The sequence below is a fragment of the Phlebotomus papatasi genome, chromosome 2 (genome assembly GCF_024763615.1).
Source record: "Phlebotomus papatasi isolate M1 chromosome 2, Ppap_2.1, whole genome shotgun sequence".
Lineage (NCBI taxonomy): Eukaryota > Metazoa > Arthropoda > Insecta > Diptera > Psychodidae > Phlebotomus > Phlebotomus papatasi.
In genome coordinates this window covers 13,096,446-13,114,105 of record NC_077223.1, presented here as the reverse complement: position 1 = coordinate 13,114,105, position 17,660 = coordinate 13,096,446, and the positions used below count along the sequence as shown (strand labels likewise).

The following is a 17,660-nucleotide window of genomic DNA, read 5'->3' as shown; positions in this document are numbered from 1 at the left end:
ACAACACCATCTGGTGTTCTGTACTATCCTTCGTGTGCTCTTTTCCCTCCCCGTCCCCGCTGCATCAGTACAGTAACACATTGGCCAGTGAAGAGTGCGGAAGTGATGTTACGCATTTTTCTTTGCTTAATCTCAAGTGTTGATTGTCTTAATTAATGCATTTTCGAAAAGTATTTTATTTAATCTAAACAATATTTCGGTGGAGAAGTGTTTTATCTTGTGTTTCAAAGGGGGTTTCCAGTGGAAATTGTGCAGAGATTTCTTGGTGAGTTTACCCTTTGATTACTCATCCATATCAGGAAATTACCCTTCAGTATAGATTTCAAAAATCACATATTTTTTTTTTTAATTGTGTTAATGTATTCTTACTGATATTTCTTTTGCAAAATTTCAAGCCAAACTTTGCGAATGGCGAATTTAAAGGCAGGAGTCTAAAAGGGCAGTTCGAAAGATGTCTCAGAAAAAGTGCAAGATCTTCATCAACGAAATTGAAAAAGGACGAGATTTTTACCATCACCATCATTATTTTCAACCGCTTATTTCTTGGGGCCGTGGAGATTTTTACTGAGGTAGGTAATTTGAAACCGAAATTATATTTATATCAATTTCTTTTTTTTTAAATTAATTTAATTTAAGAACCATGCATGATTTTATTATTTTTTTATTCTAGTTTTTAGTTTGTTTAACCCTTTATTCTATTCAAATATTAAAACAAAAAAGATATTTTAATAAGAAAATCTTCGTGTTTCATTTAGGAAACTTACTATGTTGCTGCGGCGAAAAATGTCGAGCCTTCAGGATCACTTTTTAACAAATTTAGGAACATTAGACATTCCTAAATAAAAAAAAGGAAAATCGATCGAAGTAACAAAAAGGCTTCTAAAAAGAAGGAAGAGGATAAGGAAGATATTCCTCAATCTTTTGTTTCACAAGGTATAATTTTCTTTTTCTAACACAAAATTAAATGTTTATTTCTTGAAAATTTACTATAATTTTTATATGTATTTCAGATGAGGAAACTGCTTTAAGCTCCACTTCAACTGTGATGTCCAAATGGGAAAAAAATATTTCCCTCTTGCTGAATTGAAAGATAAATGGGCGATTTTGGCCACTTCGTACGCTTGCAAATTGGTAAATATTCTTTTTAATATATATCTTTCAAAATATTATCACCGTATTTTATAATTCAGTTTATTATTAATTTACTTTATTAAAATTATTTTTTATTCCCTTTATTTCTAGATTAATTTTGATTGTGAGGAGTTGTATGCTGATTGCAAGCCTCTCGTGCCTCTCGTGAGTTCAAAAAGATTTCTCAATATACAATTTCCCAGTTGAAAATTTTCGAAGAGGAAGAGAACCCCACCGATCCAGGTAAATTATAAAAAAGTGATTTTTCATATTATTAAAACTTCTTTTCACAAAAATATGTGATTAAAAAATATTATTAAAAAATGTTATATTTTATATTATATTTAATTTAAATTATGTAGAAGTATAAAATATCACAAAAATATCCTCACGGTTGTATAAAATATCTTAAAATCAAAATATCAAAATTATAATTTATTTTTTTTTATTAATAAAACAAAAACTGTGATGGACTGTAAATAAACTTTATAAAAAATTGTGATTAAAAAATAAAAAAAAAATAATGTTATATCATATTTAATGTAAATCTGTATAAAAATTCTTCTATTAAAAATATTTATCAGATATATAAAATCCGTGTTTCATTTATTTTATTTCGATAAGGATATGGATTTCGATATGGGAGCATTTAAAAAAATCGTTATATTTGAAAAAAAGTGGAGGAAAATTCACACTTTTATTGGTGTAAAACGAACACATATTTTCTTGAGATGGTGTGATACAAAATCCACAATGGTGTTCCAACAACGCTAAATTTGGTGTTAATAATTGGTGTAAAATTGGTGTAATCAGAAACCCAAAGCCGGTGTTGGTTGCTTATTTGGTACCAATTGGTGTATTCTGAACACCGAATTGGGGTTAGTTGATTTTGGGGTTGAGGTTGGTGTGTCCGGCAACACCAATTGGAGTTGTCATTCCACTAAAATTTCTCTGTGTGTAGTTCTTCCTATTTTATCGTGATTCTTTATAATTGAGCGCTTTTTGTGGAATTTACAAAGGCTTTGATGCTCAATTCTATCGCTAAACCGGATGACATTTTGCCCCATATTCCCGATTGAGAGAGAGTCTACTGTAGATCGATTCAGCTGTTCTTGCGTTATTCGTTAAACAGCAATTTTTTGGAAGAATAACTAATTTTAAAGATTCAAAACACATGAAGAGCGAGAGATATGGTATGTGGGATTGTTGGGAATCTCACTTGATAGTATATAACTACATTAATGAGAAATTCCCTTTAAAAGTTTAATGTAAAATTTCATAGTGTGACAACTCTTTTAGTCTTCACGACGAAATTATCAGCAAATTAAAAATACAAGTGATAAAATACAATTCTCAAACTGTGCAAGATATTACAAACATTTTGTGATAATGAAAATGTTTGTGATGAACTATTAAGTTTTTATTGTGAAAAATGAAATCTATGCACAACAATTCATATTTTTACTGGAGTTTTGTAAATGAAATGAGTTTCAAAGCGTCCCATACATCGCTAAATTCATCACATCGTATCCAAGATCTTTCTGAAGAGCTTAGAATTGATATGATTCAGTTAAAAAATACACTTATAAGAGCCCTTTTAACCTTTAATATTGAAAAATCCTCATCAGAAACGATTTAACGGTATTTTCAAATAGGAATGCCCACCAACTTCCAATTCGTGACTTGAATGTGATATAAGTAAGGTAAAGTACCCTCTAGTCGGCCGGTTTCTCAACTCGGCCAGTTGAATTATTTAACCAATTTAAGATAAGATATAAGATATTTATTTTCCATATGCCTATTTTCTGGTTGCGACTGCCGCCGACTTACCAAGACCGGCCTCACCAGGTAAACGGCAGAAACCCTGGATCACCGACTGTATATGCCAACTCATATAATCGAGTATAAATATATACATAAGTAAATACAAAATAAGGGAAAAACATCATTTGGCCTGGTAAGGAAGAAGGAAGCAGTCACAAAGGACAGGCATAGGCATTTATTAACGTTTTTTAGTCAATTTCTATGAAATTTTCACTTTATATATACACTTTTACGTTATATCACTTTTACGTTATATATAATATAATACACCTTATAATGTTAAATCGGTAAGACCATATTATAACAAATCTAAGTAAATTTAATAAATAGTCGCACTGGCCGAGTTGAGAAACCGGCCGACTACAGGGTACTTTACCTTAATTTTGCATTATTTACTGTTTCCAGAATCACAACGTATTTGGATTTGGACCGATATCGGTTTATAATTGGTTCATTACCAGTTCAGAACCGATTAAGTGAGGCCATTTAAGAAAATCATTCTTACTATGTATACTTTTAATTCAAATAAATATCATTTAAACGGAAGAAATTTGCTGAATATATTTTGAGATTGAGAGAAACGAGGGGTTAATAAGTGGCTCTCAGAGTGAACTGTGAGCGGCGATCTGCAAAATAGTACCGATTTGGAGCTAAAAATTGACGGTTCGGCACTATGTTTGTTAAGAAATCGACAGATCAACACAATTTGATCAGAAATTGACAAATTAGAATGAAATCGGTAGTTTGACACGAGATCGTCAGTTTGACATGAGATTGGAATCGGCAGATCAGAACCGTTTTTGGGGGAAATCGACAGATCTGCACTTGAGTGAACCATGAACGGCACAGTTATCTACCGAATGGCGAGAAGTATAAGAGAAAATCTCAATACAGGGACTTCCGGCTTAAGTGAAAGTGAATTGGAAAAATTTGATATGAATTGCCTAGGATTGGGAGCTGATTTATAAAACAATTTTTCATCTCTAAAACACAAACGATTCCGGGAATCGTCGGGAAATGCAATTCACTCAGGGAAAACTCATCAACTTATCGCAGAGCTTTCGGCTCGGTCTCCAAGCCTTCATCAGTGGTCAAGTCTTTCAATTGTTCTCTGAGATTCGTTTATTAACTGTATCATGATGTTCACAGGGCATATAGAGGGAATGAGGGCACTTTTTTATAATTCTCTGGGATTTCTCCATCAAGCAAGTTGATCCCTTGTCATTCTAATTTCAGCAAAATTTGCACATCATTTAGAACGACAAGGAGCTTACTCATTAAAAAACATATTTTGACAGGTATAAATATAAAAGTTTCGATGTTTATATTAGTGCTCATACAAATAGAAAAGAAATAAATTGTTTTTGTTCAGTCATTAAATTGAGATACTTATTTACACAAAGTTGAATCTTTCATGCTGTCTCCTGAAAAATGGCCGAAAATTAGTTGGCTCCTTGTAATTTCCAAGGAGCGATGTGCATGTTCTGATTATCGATAAATATAAAATATTTCTAGTAGACGTATTTTAAAAGAAATAATTCTATTTGCCTTAATAACAAGATAACATTCATGTTCCATTTAGTGAAAGTCATTATTACTTTAGCATGACATAAAACTACTTTGACAATAAGCTGTAACGTAGGGGAAAGTTCCCATGCTTGATACTGTAAAATGATTTCCAAGGTTTGTGATTATTTTCTGAGTATCACACAGACCGAAGCGATTCTTCCACTATGACAAAAAAAATGTCTCACTTATTAGGTTCATAAGGTTCAAATAGTTCCTGAAAAATCTTAGATTTTACTCAAGAAGAAAATGGAAATTCAGTGGCGATTTTTATACAAGTTGGGTCCGGGGCCTTCCTGTATAATAATTGATTCGACAATTCGGAGGCCCATTTTCACTGTAAAAATTTCGCCGGATACAAAAAAATGCACATCAATATTTAGACGGAACTCCAATCTATCTGCTTAAATCGTTTGTACAACTGGTTATTAGTTTTAAAATTACTTTTATCTAATTTTTCTAAGCCATGTTTTTATGACATTAGGGCGCTAGCGAAAACCATTTTTTTCACTTTGAGTCCATGAAAATGTCACTCTGCAACCTTAAAATTCAGACAACAGGATTGAAGGCTATGTCAATTGTCGATAAAATTGGAGGATTACAATAGATGTAATTATGAAAGAATCACATCTAATGATAGAGTTACCACTTTTAAATTATCATTCATGGACCCTTCTTAAAATATAGGATGGACACAGGTAGAATTTATGAATTTGTTACCACCCACAAAAACAGTGTCTACCAATTAAAAATATTTTTACATAAATATTAATAATGATGAACCCTCTATGTGCCTATGATAGTACTTTTCCTGAACAGCGACATTAATTAAGAAATACTTATGAAATATCATGTATCGAAATTACAGTTTTGGACCCATTTTTATTTTTTGCTTCCTGAAACTAGGGAAAAAGAGCTGGGATCCTAATTTTTTTAGGAAATGTGAGGCTTAGGACCGGCTATTAAAATATATTGCTGTGAATCACAAATATTGATTAACGTAGGAAAAAAATAGTTATTATCAAGCTTGGATCGTATCAAGCATGGTCACTTTCCCCTACATCGATGCAGGTGACTTTGCACCCCTGCTTTTTGAAAGCTTTGATTTAATTCCAAGACTTAAGGATGATCTTTAAACCATACTTAAGTGCTAGAATTAAAGGAAAGCTTGCGAAGAATAGGGCTGCAAAGTCGTCCCCCAGTGGAGTACAAAGTTGGTTATTTTTCTGATTCGGACATTCTAAACAGAACAATTGTATACTAACTAAACCTTCTCAGCAACTTTAGATCGGTTTGATAGTCCATTATTCTTAAACTACAGAAAAAAACTGAAGACTTTTGGGAACAGTTACTGAGAATTCTTTATGAGAATTTTAACTTGTAACTACCCCTTGGGTTAAAACTTAAAATACACTGTCCTCATCGTATATACAGATATCCTCTGCAATCTCTTTAGGACTGAATCAGTAAAAAGTGATTCCAGGCTATTTCGAAGAACAATAAATCTTGAAAAGTTCTCTGCGAAAAATATTTACAAATGAAAATTAATATGATATCCAGATGATTGTAGTATAAATCTGCTAAAACTTTCTTTCTCCTGCGTTCAACTATATAACTTTCTGTATTCTTAAATCATCACATAACTTCCATCAGAGTGGACTATTAAAATTGCAAATATATGTCATATATTACTACTGCTGGAAAAATAATGTTTGGTCTCACCCCCTAAAAAGGCACTTTCCAAAAACCATTGGTTTATAACTGTCGTCCCTAATAGCACAAATTCGGCCAAAATATACAATGCCTACAAACAATCACGCTCTAAAATCAGCCACGTGGAAGTTACGAGTTGAAAAATAAAGCAGGACATTCACAGTAAAAATTCAATTTGCCAGAGTTGAAAATTTTTTCCATAGGATGTTGAAAATTCTTCAGCATCATGTGCTTCTTGACTCAATTTTCCACCTCTCCGTTCACCTCGAAAACCAAATTCCAGGAGCAGAAAACAAAATAAAAACATCCTCATGAATGATTCCTATTTCCAATATCCGGAACACTGAGCATATTCTCTTTTTCACCTACCCTTACCGAATGTATGCCTTGCAATATTGTACAATTACAAAAATTTATGCATATCTGATTACGGAATAGCAAAAACATCCAGCAATTCCTATTATCATATGAAAAAATCCTGGAAAGTGAGACAGAAGGAACGAATCGAGTTGAAATTTAAACAATATAAAAAATGCCTAAGGCGTGAAAAGTAATATAAAGTATACCTATCGTTGAGATATAGAAGAAAAAAGAATAACAACTGTGACAAAAAATTCGCAGATTGCTCGAAGTAGATTGAGTTAAAGTATTTCGTGCAATTTTCTAACTTAGAACCGATTGCAATATTTTGCCCAAAAGCGGACAATTAAGTTAATATAAGTGGTGTAAATTGAAATTTCAAAAGAAAATCAAGTGTTCTCAGGAGAATTTGTAATGAGTTCTCAAGCATTTCCAAAAGTATTCCGAAAGCTTTCATGAGTTCTCAAAAGTTCCCATCAGTTTTTAAGCGACTCCTGTAAGAGTTTCCATGCGTATCTAAGTAAGAGTATTTCGAGAGTTTTCATCAGTTCTTAAATGTTCCCATAAATTAATAAATGTCCCTCGTGAGTTCTAATGACGTTCTCAAAAGTATTGCAAGAGTTCTCATTGCTTTTTAAGTGATTTCTCTGAGTTTTCTTTATTGCTATGAGTTTCTAGTCAATTACTGTGCATTATCAAGATTACTCCGAGAGTTTTCAAGAGTTCTCAATAGTTCTCATGAGTTTTCCAGTGATTCTTGTGGGTTCGAAGCGTTTGTTAGTACATATCGAAAGTTTCCATAAAAATATTCATTGTGAGTTCTCCTGGAGTTCTCAAGAGTATTTCGTAAGCTTCCATGAGTTCGCAACTGTTCCCATGAGTTTTTAAGCGAATTCTGTGAGAGTTCCCATGCGTTTCTGAGGATATTTAGAGAGTTTTCAACAGTTCTTAAATGTTCCCAAAAATAATAAAAGTCCCTTGTGAGTTCCCATGAATTTTAAGTAATTTCTCTAAGTTTCCATGTGTTTCCAATAGTATACACTGAGAGTTTCCAAAGGTTTTTAACTATTGCCATAAGTTTCTAAACAGTCACTGTTCACTATCAAGATTACTCCGAGAGTTCCCAAGAGTTCTCAATGGTTCTCATGAATTTTTCAGTGATTCCTGTAAATTTCCAAGCGTTTCTAAATGCATATGGAAAATTTCCAAAAATTAATAAACATTCACTGTGATTTCTTAGGGCGTTCTTAAGAATATTCCAAAAGTTTTCATGAGTTCTCAACCGTTCCCATTAGTTTTTAAGCTATTTCTTTGAGTTTCTAAGCGTTTCTAAGGGCATACCGAAATTTTTTATAAGTTAATAAACGTTCTCTTGTAAATTCTACTGGTGTTCTGAAGGGTACTCTGAGAGTTCTCAATTGTTTCCATGAGTTTCAAACCATTCTTGTGAATTTTTAAGCATTTCTAAATGCATGCCGATAGATTCCATGAGCTAATAAACTTTGTCTTTGAAGTTTTCTACAGTTTTCAAGAATATTCCGAAAGTTCCCATTAGTTCTGAACAGTTGTATTGGCTTTTGACCTTGAAAAACCCATAGATAGATTGTCTAAATGTCATTGATATATACAACAAGAAAGCCATTTGGAAAAGCCTTGGAACTTTTTCTTAAAGTTGAAACAAATCCAAAGAAATATGATTTTATATAAATATCCTTAAAAGCTGCATCCAATACAATACTGTCTTCTATTTGAGTTCGAGCAGTAAAACCGTAATGTAACAAAGAAAATTCTGAAGAAGGAAAAACTCTTGTAACAAGAAGAAAAATTCAACAGTGGTATAAGTGGGAAAAACAAATCACAGACACTTTTTTTTTGCTTTCAACTCACAAAAGCCGCGAAGAAGTACCGGAATCATTTCAAAGGGGATTAACATGAAGAAAAATCTTCTTTAAGTGGGAGGAAAATAGATTAAAAGAGCATTTTCTTCCATTTCACTGTGATTTTATGCATAGAGCCCTTCACAAGACGTTGGTGAGAATTCTTTGCATTTTACAAGAGGTGTACTTTATTGAAGAAACAGTAATTAGCAAATTAAGTTAAGTACATTTTATTCAAATGCATTACGAGAATAAATTCTACCGCATAAGTTCTCAATTGCAGTAGCCACTAGTTGCTAATTTAAAAGGATTTGAGAGCTATTGCATAAACTTTAATGAGTTTTCGATCATACAGTAGGACTGCTTCGAAAAGTTATCCAAGTAATTTTACCAAAAAGTAATCAATGTTTGGTCAGCAAATGAACCAAAGTTTATTAAAACAAACTAGAAATGTTATATTCATGAAAACCCATCACAGTTTATAAAATACTCCCAATGAAAAGTTACGACAGTACATTTTAAATTGGTTCCTCAACTTTGAAAACCCATGTGACATTCATACAAAGTTCTAATTATTTGTCATATAATGCTGCATACAATCACAATTATCCAATTAACAAGTTATATATTATTCACTAAATACAATTATGTAAATCAGACTCTCAGAAGAGATTTGAACGATTAATACTAATAATCCGCATGGTATGGATATTTAGGGAAGAGTTGGGATAAATTTCCAATTACGAGAACTCAATGTAAAAATTCGGAAATTTATGAATCCGAAATGCAAAATATATAAGTACAAGAATTAGTTTTCCTAAATCGAAAATTTATTGCACCACTTCGTGGTTCTCTTTTTCTCTTTTCCCGTCTGAAATAATGAAGAAGTCTTAAAATTACGAATTCGAAATGGTTCACGATCGACCCATTTTGCATTTTTCTTTAGATTTTTTTAATTACTAAATTTCCAAAATCGTAATGCAACATATTCGGAAAGTTTAGAATTTTTTCTGAAACTAATAGGTTCAGTAGATACGTAGTTAGATACGAAAAGGCCGGTAAAGGAAATTTTTGAACCGATATTCTTTTACTTAACTTTCAATGAGCGTTCTTATTTGAAAATTAAATACAGTGCGACTTCAATAATCACTACGCATTTGATTCTTATATTTCTGAAATATTCCTAGTCATTAATAGTTGTAGTTACTATTTACTATTTGTGCAATGTGTCATTCTTTGGATTTCCCTTCCTAGGGAGCGAAAGAGGGGGCATATCTTGAATCACGTAGCTTCCACTCATTCCTCAAGTCCAACATCACAATCATAATGATTACGGCTAACTTTTGTATAGAGGACATACTGTCCTATTCCTTCTATGAAATTGAAATTTAAAATTTACTTGTTTAGAAAAGTATCTCAGGTGTTTTACAAAAGCAGTTTAAAAGTTTGATTTTAACCTAGAATTTCACATATTTTTTTGCGGTGTTTGAATATTTAAAGGGTTGATACTATTGGTCTCGTACTGTATATTCAAAGTAACTAAGGCCTATTAGTATCTCTTAGGTATTGCCTACCTTAGAAATAAATATTTTCGGAAGAATTACATGAGGAGATGGGTCCCGGTCAAAATCCCGAATGACAAAATTCCGAATTGGCCAAAATCCCGAAAGCCAAGATTCCGAATCTTTAAAAGTGTCATAGCTACTCCCATGATTACACCCGAGCTTGCTAGAGGCAAAGGGAAATTTTCACATTATCCTCCATATAATTTCATCGCTTTCAAGATTTTGAACATTCGGGATTTCAGATTTCCGGACTTTGACTGCCTCCGGAGGAGATCTCTCTCGCACTCCCCCGTAGGGTTAAGATTCGGAATTTCGAACAATATGGAATTTCCGCATCGATTTAGAAATTAAGCCTTTAAGAAATGCATTAACAAAATATTAATTATGAAATTTTTGAGCTTATTGAAGATTATATTTAATTGACTTTTATCAAATTTAAAAACAGTTGGTCTACCTTTAAATTGGACAGTCCTGAATTTTGCATTCTCCGGAATTCCGAATTATACTTTACAAAAGTAGCGCAACTTTGTAACATGACTGTGCTTAAATTAAAAAAATTCTAAATACGAAACATCTTGTACAAGGTCTTTCAGAACTCAACTAAAATGATAATGAATAGACACGTCATACTGAGTGTCTGGTTCATTAGCTTCCGAATAAGAAATGTATCTCACAAAAATTACAAAAAATGGAATGACTTCAGAAAGTACAACTTTGCGTGTACGTAATGCTCCTTTTTAAATTTTCATGACCAAAAATACAAAAATAAAGATTTGGTAACTTAAGAATTTGATAAAAGGTCGAATACGAATACTTTTGAAAAGAAACTCAATGAAAAGTATTTTTATTATGGTTTCACGAAATCAATTAATGGAAAAGTGCTCAGTAGAGGGGAAACCAGGGCAGAATTAGCCAGAAAATTTATTTAATTTTTGCTTATGACTTGTGAATTTTTTTTGTGGTACTATTCTATAATGAAGAATTTTAACACGAGTGCTATAGGCTCCATACCAGAACATACCGGACCACCTTTCATCGCTACCTTCCTGAAATTGAGGCCCATTGCCTATTCCAAGACAACCACGAATATGGCGTCCTCCTGAAGATTCACTGAAAAGCCGATGCCTAATCGAATGTTTCATCGGAATAAATCGTCCAGTTCTCATAATCCCAATATCGTAACTTAAGGTTAGCCGCCGTGTTAGCACCCCTCAGACACCAACCCAGCTGAACGGTGATCGGTAGCGTTGATTTAGAGGAGTCTTCATCAGGACGGGCCTCCTCGCTCCGATTCATCTAGGCTTAACAAACAGTCCTACCCTACTACAAAATGAACATGTCTTTTTTGACACTTTTCTGTTCTCAAGTGCGTCTGCATTATCGACTTTTTTTCGTATTGATTCCTGTCTAGACTATTTTTCCCAGTCCTAGCTGTATTTTAAGTCCATCAAATAGGCGTAACAATAACTTATTATTTATTTATTAATTTTGATGTACTGTGCTTTTTCTGCGATTTTGTACGATTTTTGTGAGATTTTGTGTGCTTTTTCTGCGATGTTTCGTGAAAAAATGTCCCTTCAGACGCTTCAATCATTTGCATCGGCCGGGACTCACACTGCCCAAGATCCGAACGCTCTTACAAATTGCACCACGTACCCTCTCCCTCGTGACTAAATATAATGCAAAGAAAAGTCGATTAGGGGAAGTGTCCCAAATTTCGGCCAGCTTCTAATTTCGACCACTTTGAGTGTAATTTCGGCCATGCAAATAAATTAATTAAAATTATGTATGTAATCTTCGAATAGTCAATGAATTCATTTTGCTTTTAAATATTTATTCATTTTTGGATGTATTAACACAAAGACCATTAAATTTTAGGTAAATTTGAATTTAAATTGCGTTGTAAAAACTCAGTGTGGAAAAGAGTCTTACAGAAAATGTGACAAATCGATTGTGTTTTTAGCAGTCTCGCGATTTGTGGTGAAGTGCAAAAGGTTTTCTTTCGGTGTTTTTCATGAAAATTGATTAGTTTTTATAAAAGATTGTTTCTGTTTATGTTGATAGTTTATCAATCTTTAAATTACGAGTAAAATTTCCCAGATTGATCCTGCATTTCGCGGAAAAAAGTATATACTTTGTGAGCGTCTCTCCGGTGAGCTAGTGTTGCCTATTCCGGCAACATCTTTTGCTTTCCTAAATTTCTTATTAATTTTATGTTTTTTTTTCAATTTCTGAATTCTACAATGTCCAGAGAAAAAAACCATCGCTTCTATGAAAAAGATTATGTGGAAAACGCCTTGGAAGATTTCAGGAAGGGAAAATTCTGCGCGTAAATTTGAGATGCTACTCTTCAGGTCTTCAGGACAAATTACACGGAAGATCTCAAGGCATGTGGGTCATGTAAACGTATTAAACTAAATATTAAACTCGTTCCGTTTGACATTTTGAAATTTTCTATCCGTTGCGTCACAAAAGGTGGTCAGAAAAAAGGTGGCCGGAATTACACTCAAAGTGTCCGGAATACTACCCAAAGCAATGTAAATATTTTTATTAATTTTTCAATATTTTAGCAAGTGATTTAAAAAAAACAAAGATGATAAACTAGTCTTCAAGGTTCCGCACAACCCTCCCGAAAAGGAAGTAACAAAAAATATCAATATGAATTAAAAATAATGCGTTTCAAACTTAGGACTTCGGTGCTTATTTGCAACTATGCCGAAATTTGGCACACTTACCCTATCTAGGAGCATTTGAGGACAGTGAAGTACTAGAGAAAACATGTTCATTTGAATAGCACTATTATCGGTTGAAGTGGGGCACCTTTGAAATAGTGTATCTTTAAAATAGGACTTTTTTCTCATATTTTTAAATGGAACTGCACTTGCCCATGACATGAATTGGCCCCATAAACCAATTGTGAGGGTAAATTGCACTATGGTAAGGCTCAGTTTAATATACAAAATAGTTGAAAAAAGTTCTATTTTGAAGGTGCCCCGATTCAAAGCTGTCCCACCTCCCCCAATTTATTGTTTAGTCAACGTTTACTCTGAATTAATAGTGGTTTGCTCATTATTTCTTCTAAGACAAATTATAACTCTAAACTGGGCTAATTCTGCACAGATTTCCTCTACTACACTTCTCCTTCAACTTGTGTTGCGTAATATCCGTGTTTCTAGTTTAATTCTAGATCTGAGTTCTTCTAATTATGTTGTGTTTTCTGGCAAGATGATTCGCGAAATTCGCGGATTATCCTTTAATGGACTAATGTGTCTGACGTAGTTTACAATTTACACAGTGAATTCATTTACTCCTACACTTAATCATTTTATGCGCACCGGTGCACTTTCAACATGTGTTTCTCACTTTGCATTGTTCTTTAAAATGCTTTCACAAGCAGCAAATTTTGCATCTCACTTTCAGAGAAATATCTGAAGGAAGAGTTTTCGTAAGTAAATTCTGGTAACCCATCATGAATTGAAATTTGAACGATACTGCAACATGCGAAAGCATCAAAGTACGTAGTTTGATGTATAAGCTGCATTTGAAGAATATAAGCTCAATGTATGAGCTTTTGTTGCATAAACGGTAAAATACAGAAAGATCATATTAAGTACTTTTAAATCATATTTGGAATATAACTATTTAAAAAAAGAGCAATGTATTTTGGGAAATTCCTCAAACACATTTCCATTTTGTTTGGTAAATTGCATTTGGTTTTATCCTGAGTGTACTTTTCCTCAGAGTAATTGTAATGGTTTTCTGTTTTATATTTACAAGTCAGCATTTTAATGTATATTGCTGCTCATTTTGTACTATATTCTTCTTTTAAACAATTTCTCTCAAAACCACAACTACTCTCAGTTGGTTTTTTGCAGACTCTGCGTCTACACATTAGTAAAATTGCTTTTCTTATTTGATTAATTTACAAATTAGAAGAGTACCAGCGAAGGACTAGTGATAAAAAAACTCTATGTAATTTGTTGTCCTTTTTCTCGGGTTGACTGAAGAGTGGAAAATTCTTCAACTTTTTTTTAATTAAAATCCTCTTAATTAATTGGTGAGATTACCAACGAGTTGATTCACAATTTAGAAATTGTGTGGTAATTTTGAATGTGAATGAAATGATAAGGACTAATTTAATTCTAATATCCCATCGCATAAGGAAAAATAGTCGATTAAGGGGAAAAATTCCTTCAGATAGAATGTTGTAGTTTTTCCTCTCTTATTCCTCTAGCATCTCCTGGAGTCTTCTTTTTATCACATACTCTCTCATGCTCTAAAATTTATTGACCTCTGAAGATTTTCCAGCTCATAGAGTAGCTATTCAACCATGGATACAGCGTAATTTAAATGTCCAAGAATTTCTCTCAACATTTGAAGCCACCTCTTTCGACCTTTAGCCAAAATTTCTAGTATCTTTTATTTAAATTTCAGCAATTTATATCCTCGAGCCTTAAAACTGCCTCTCTTTATTATATGCATTTCATGAAACAATAATTCAACTTTGTCAGACGATTATTCAATCACTGCATAACACTATTCTTATCTAAAAATATCGATATGGTTAAATCTTGAAGAAAAAATTAACAACCCACAAAGTATTTCTGAACCAAACTTTCAGACGATTTTCCTATAAAATCCTAGTCATAGGACTCATTTGAAATTGAACCATTTCCCTCCCCATTGTAAAGAAAAGTTGATAGTTTCTATTTTTTCCATGATAGACTTTGTAAAAAAAAAGAGTTGCAACTCCATCATGTCGATCGATAAATTCCTTGAGGGCTGTTATTGATGTCAATATCATAGTGTAGTGCTTTATATGGAATAACAGTTCATGGAAAATATCTATGTATGTCACGCAGAAGTTATTTTCAATATATTAAGTTCCTACAAACTCCGCCAAACTACAAAAATTTTGCGAGATTTTTCAAATCAATATTGCAAGCCTTTCAGCGCATAGTTATGTCAATAAAGTTATGCCGCTATGCCAATAATTTTGAAAAGTTCTTCAGTTACAATATTAAAATGCATATGACAGATCTACCAACAGAATATCTGGATTGCATATCTTAAAAAGTACGAACTCTCAGAGTAAATCTCGTCTTCAAAGGAAGACAATTAGCCTGGTAGCTTTTATAAAAAAAAACACTAAATGAAAAACTACACGTTATTAAACTCTGATGTTCTACAGGTTATATCAAGGCAGAGTACCCCAACATAATTTGATTTTCCTCAAAACAAATTGTTGAAATTCAGTAAAATACAAAATGATTGTCAAGATAATTGTAACCTGTAACAGGTAAAGTCCGTTAATTTAAATTTGAGAACAGTCTGAAGTTGATTGAGAATTAAGTATGGATCTTCGATTCAGCTTTTAAATTGCGAGACTATCTTAAGAATCGAATAGATCGAATATAACTATTCTGAAGTGTGATATTTCCATTTCAGCTTAGTTAGTGATAATAAATATCTTTACTGGAAAATAATGATCAGTAGAAGAATTCTGTAAGAGTATGATAGTATAACATGACAAACCTAATTTTTTATGTGATAAATTCGGTAAAATTAATCAAAAAACCGATTCATATCGGTTACTAACTAAGAGCTTCGTAGAGCTATTTGCAATGGTTATTCTATAGCGTAACTCATTAGGATTTAATGTTGTTCTGTTCCCAAATTTACTACCAGAATTTGTCATATGACATTGTCATATAATTTCAGAATCCCTCTACAGGTCTAGAATGCCGAATTAAAAATTTAAAGCTTAAATATTTATCTCAGAACTTACAGGATAACATCTCATCGTAATCTTTCGGAAACAATTGAACTAATTTTCCAATAACAGAGTTTCTAGTACGGTTTTATGCAGAGTAGGTAGGCCTAGAATATACTAGAAGTACTAGAAACTAAAAAATATTGTTGGTAAGATTTCAGCAATGATTAAAATTTGAGTAAAGATTGGTTTTGCAAGGGCAAAGGATCATAAAAAAATATATCAAAGTGCTTATGAAATATCCATTTTATCCGATTTTGCGTAATACTCTTATCATACGGTCGCCGCCGACTTAACATCGATAATAAAACCTTGAAGCAAAATATGGTGCAAAGACTTCTTCACTGGGATTCTTCTTTGGCTTATGGCTTCTACACAATTAAGAAATTCATGTTCCTTTTTGGCATTATTGAAGAACTTTTGAAAGTATACCCTATACAACAGAGGTGTGCAAAAACCGTTGAAACCGATTAAACGTCAAAATAAGTTTGTTCATGTAGCGTTTTGACCATTGACGTACAAGTTTCATATGACGTTTGTTCGGTTTCAAACGGTTTTTGAACACCTCTGCTATACAAGCCCAAGCAATTTGGTTCAGGATCCCAAATATTAACGAAAAATTCTTAAAGTACGTAGTGGTCATTAAAAAAATCTTGCGCCAAAGTACAAGAGCAATCACAGAGGCAAGCTAATGGACGTTGCACCCCTGATAAGTACTAAGGGTAAAATATAAATTACAGAAATAAAAAATACTTCTAAGGGCTCCGGAAGTCAGGAAACGCATTACACGAAACAGGGACAAGGAAAGACGGCGTTTAAAAGAAATTTCAGTAATTTTGCTTTGAGTGCAGTGGCCGAGAATAACGCCCTGTAGGGGAATTCTGTAATTTTCGTGGCATTGTCACGCGTGAGTTCGAAACCTGACAATGTCATTCAAGCCTTTTATGTCATATCATATGAGTTCGAAAATGGAGAAAATGCAATTCATTGAATTTTTAATGAAATCCCTTTACTTTATGATTTTATAAAAATACAGTAAGGTAAAGTGCCCTCCAGTCGACCGGTTCCTCAATTCGACCGGTAGAGTTACTTATTCAATTTATTTATATTTGCACTAATATTTGATGTATGATCTAACATTAATAGGTCAATTATTCCATAAATAAATACGAAGCAGTGGCAATTTTATTGGAATTCGCCATTAAAACATTCAAATATCGACTACCGGTCGAGTCGAGGAACTGGTCGACTCCGGGGCACTTTACCTTACGTCTTGGTTGATTTGTTTAACTAAATTTATTGTCATTTGAATTGCCAGAAATCTCAAATATGTGACTTATGACAATGCCACGCGAACTGAAATGGCAATGTCACGGCTACAGAATCACATTTTCGAAAAAGCTCTTCTAAGATTCGAACCCAATTTGTCATATGGCATTGCCAGAGCGTTACAGAATTCCCCTCCTGTTCACACAAGCCCTGATTTTATAATAGTTCAGAGATTACCATTTAATTAGATAACAAGTGAGCCTTAGTTCAATCCTGGGTGGTAGAAGAAATTTTTTCTATCTCTTCTCTGTGAATCATTTGGGAACGTGGATGTTAATCAGTCTGACATAAGAGCCTAGGAGAGGATGACTAGGCGAGTCATCACTTATGTACGTTATACACTTCTGGACAGTTTGAAAAATTGTTAAATTTTCTCTTAAAAGAGATTTTGAAAATTAATAAAACTAGCAGAAGTGAGGCAGTTTCACGTAAATACCTTAAATTTTATTCAAGATTCAAGTGTTAAACGAAAATGATTCTTATCAATTTAACAAAGTCCGGTTTTTTTCTTTCGAGTATTGG

The 17,660-nt window shown here is 33.0% G+C and overlaps 1 protein-coding gene and 1 long non-coding RNA gene across 3 annotated transcripts in view; one reads left to right on the top strand and one right to left on the bottom strand.

The window, feature by feature from the left end:
- Positions 1 to 17,660, bottom strand: part of LOC129803747 (furin-like protease 2) — a 146,017-nt gene that overhangs the window by 74,869 nt on the left and 53,488 nt on the right. The window lies entirely within an intron of this gene.
- Positions 89 to 1,591, top strand: LOC129803844 (uncharacterized). Of its 2 annotated transcripts, none has more exons than XR_008751908.1 (3): positions 89 to 265; positions 396 to 933; positions 1,011 to 1,591. It is a non-coding gene; the product is annotated as an uncharacterized LOC129803844 (long non-coding RNA). The 2 variants fall into 2 exon arrangements; XR_008751907.1 differs by having other exon boundaries at positions 89 to 933; positions 1,011 to 1,131; positions 1,243 to 1,591.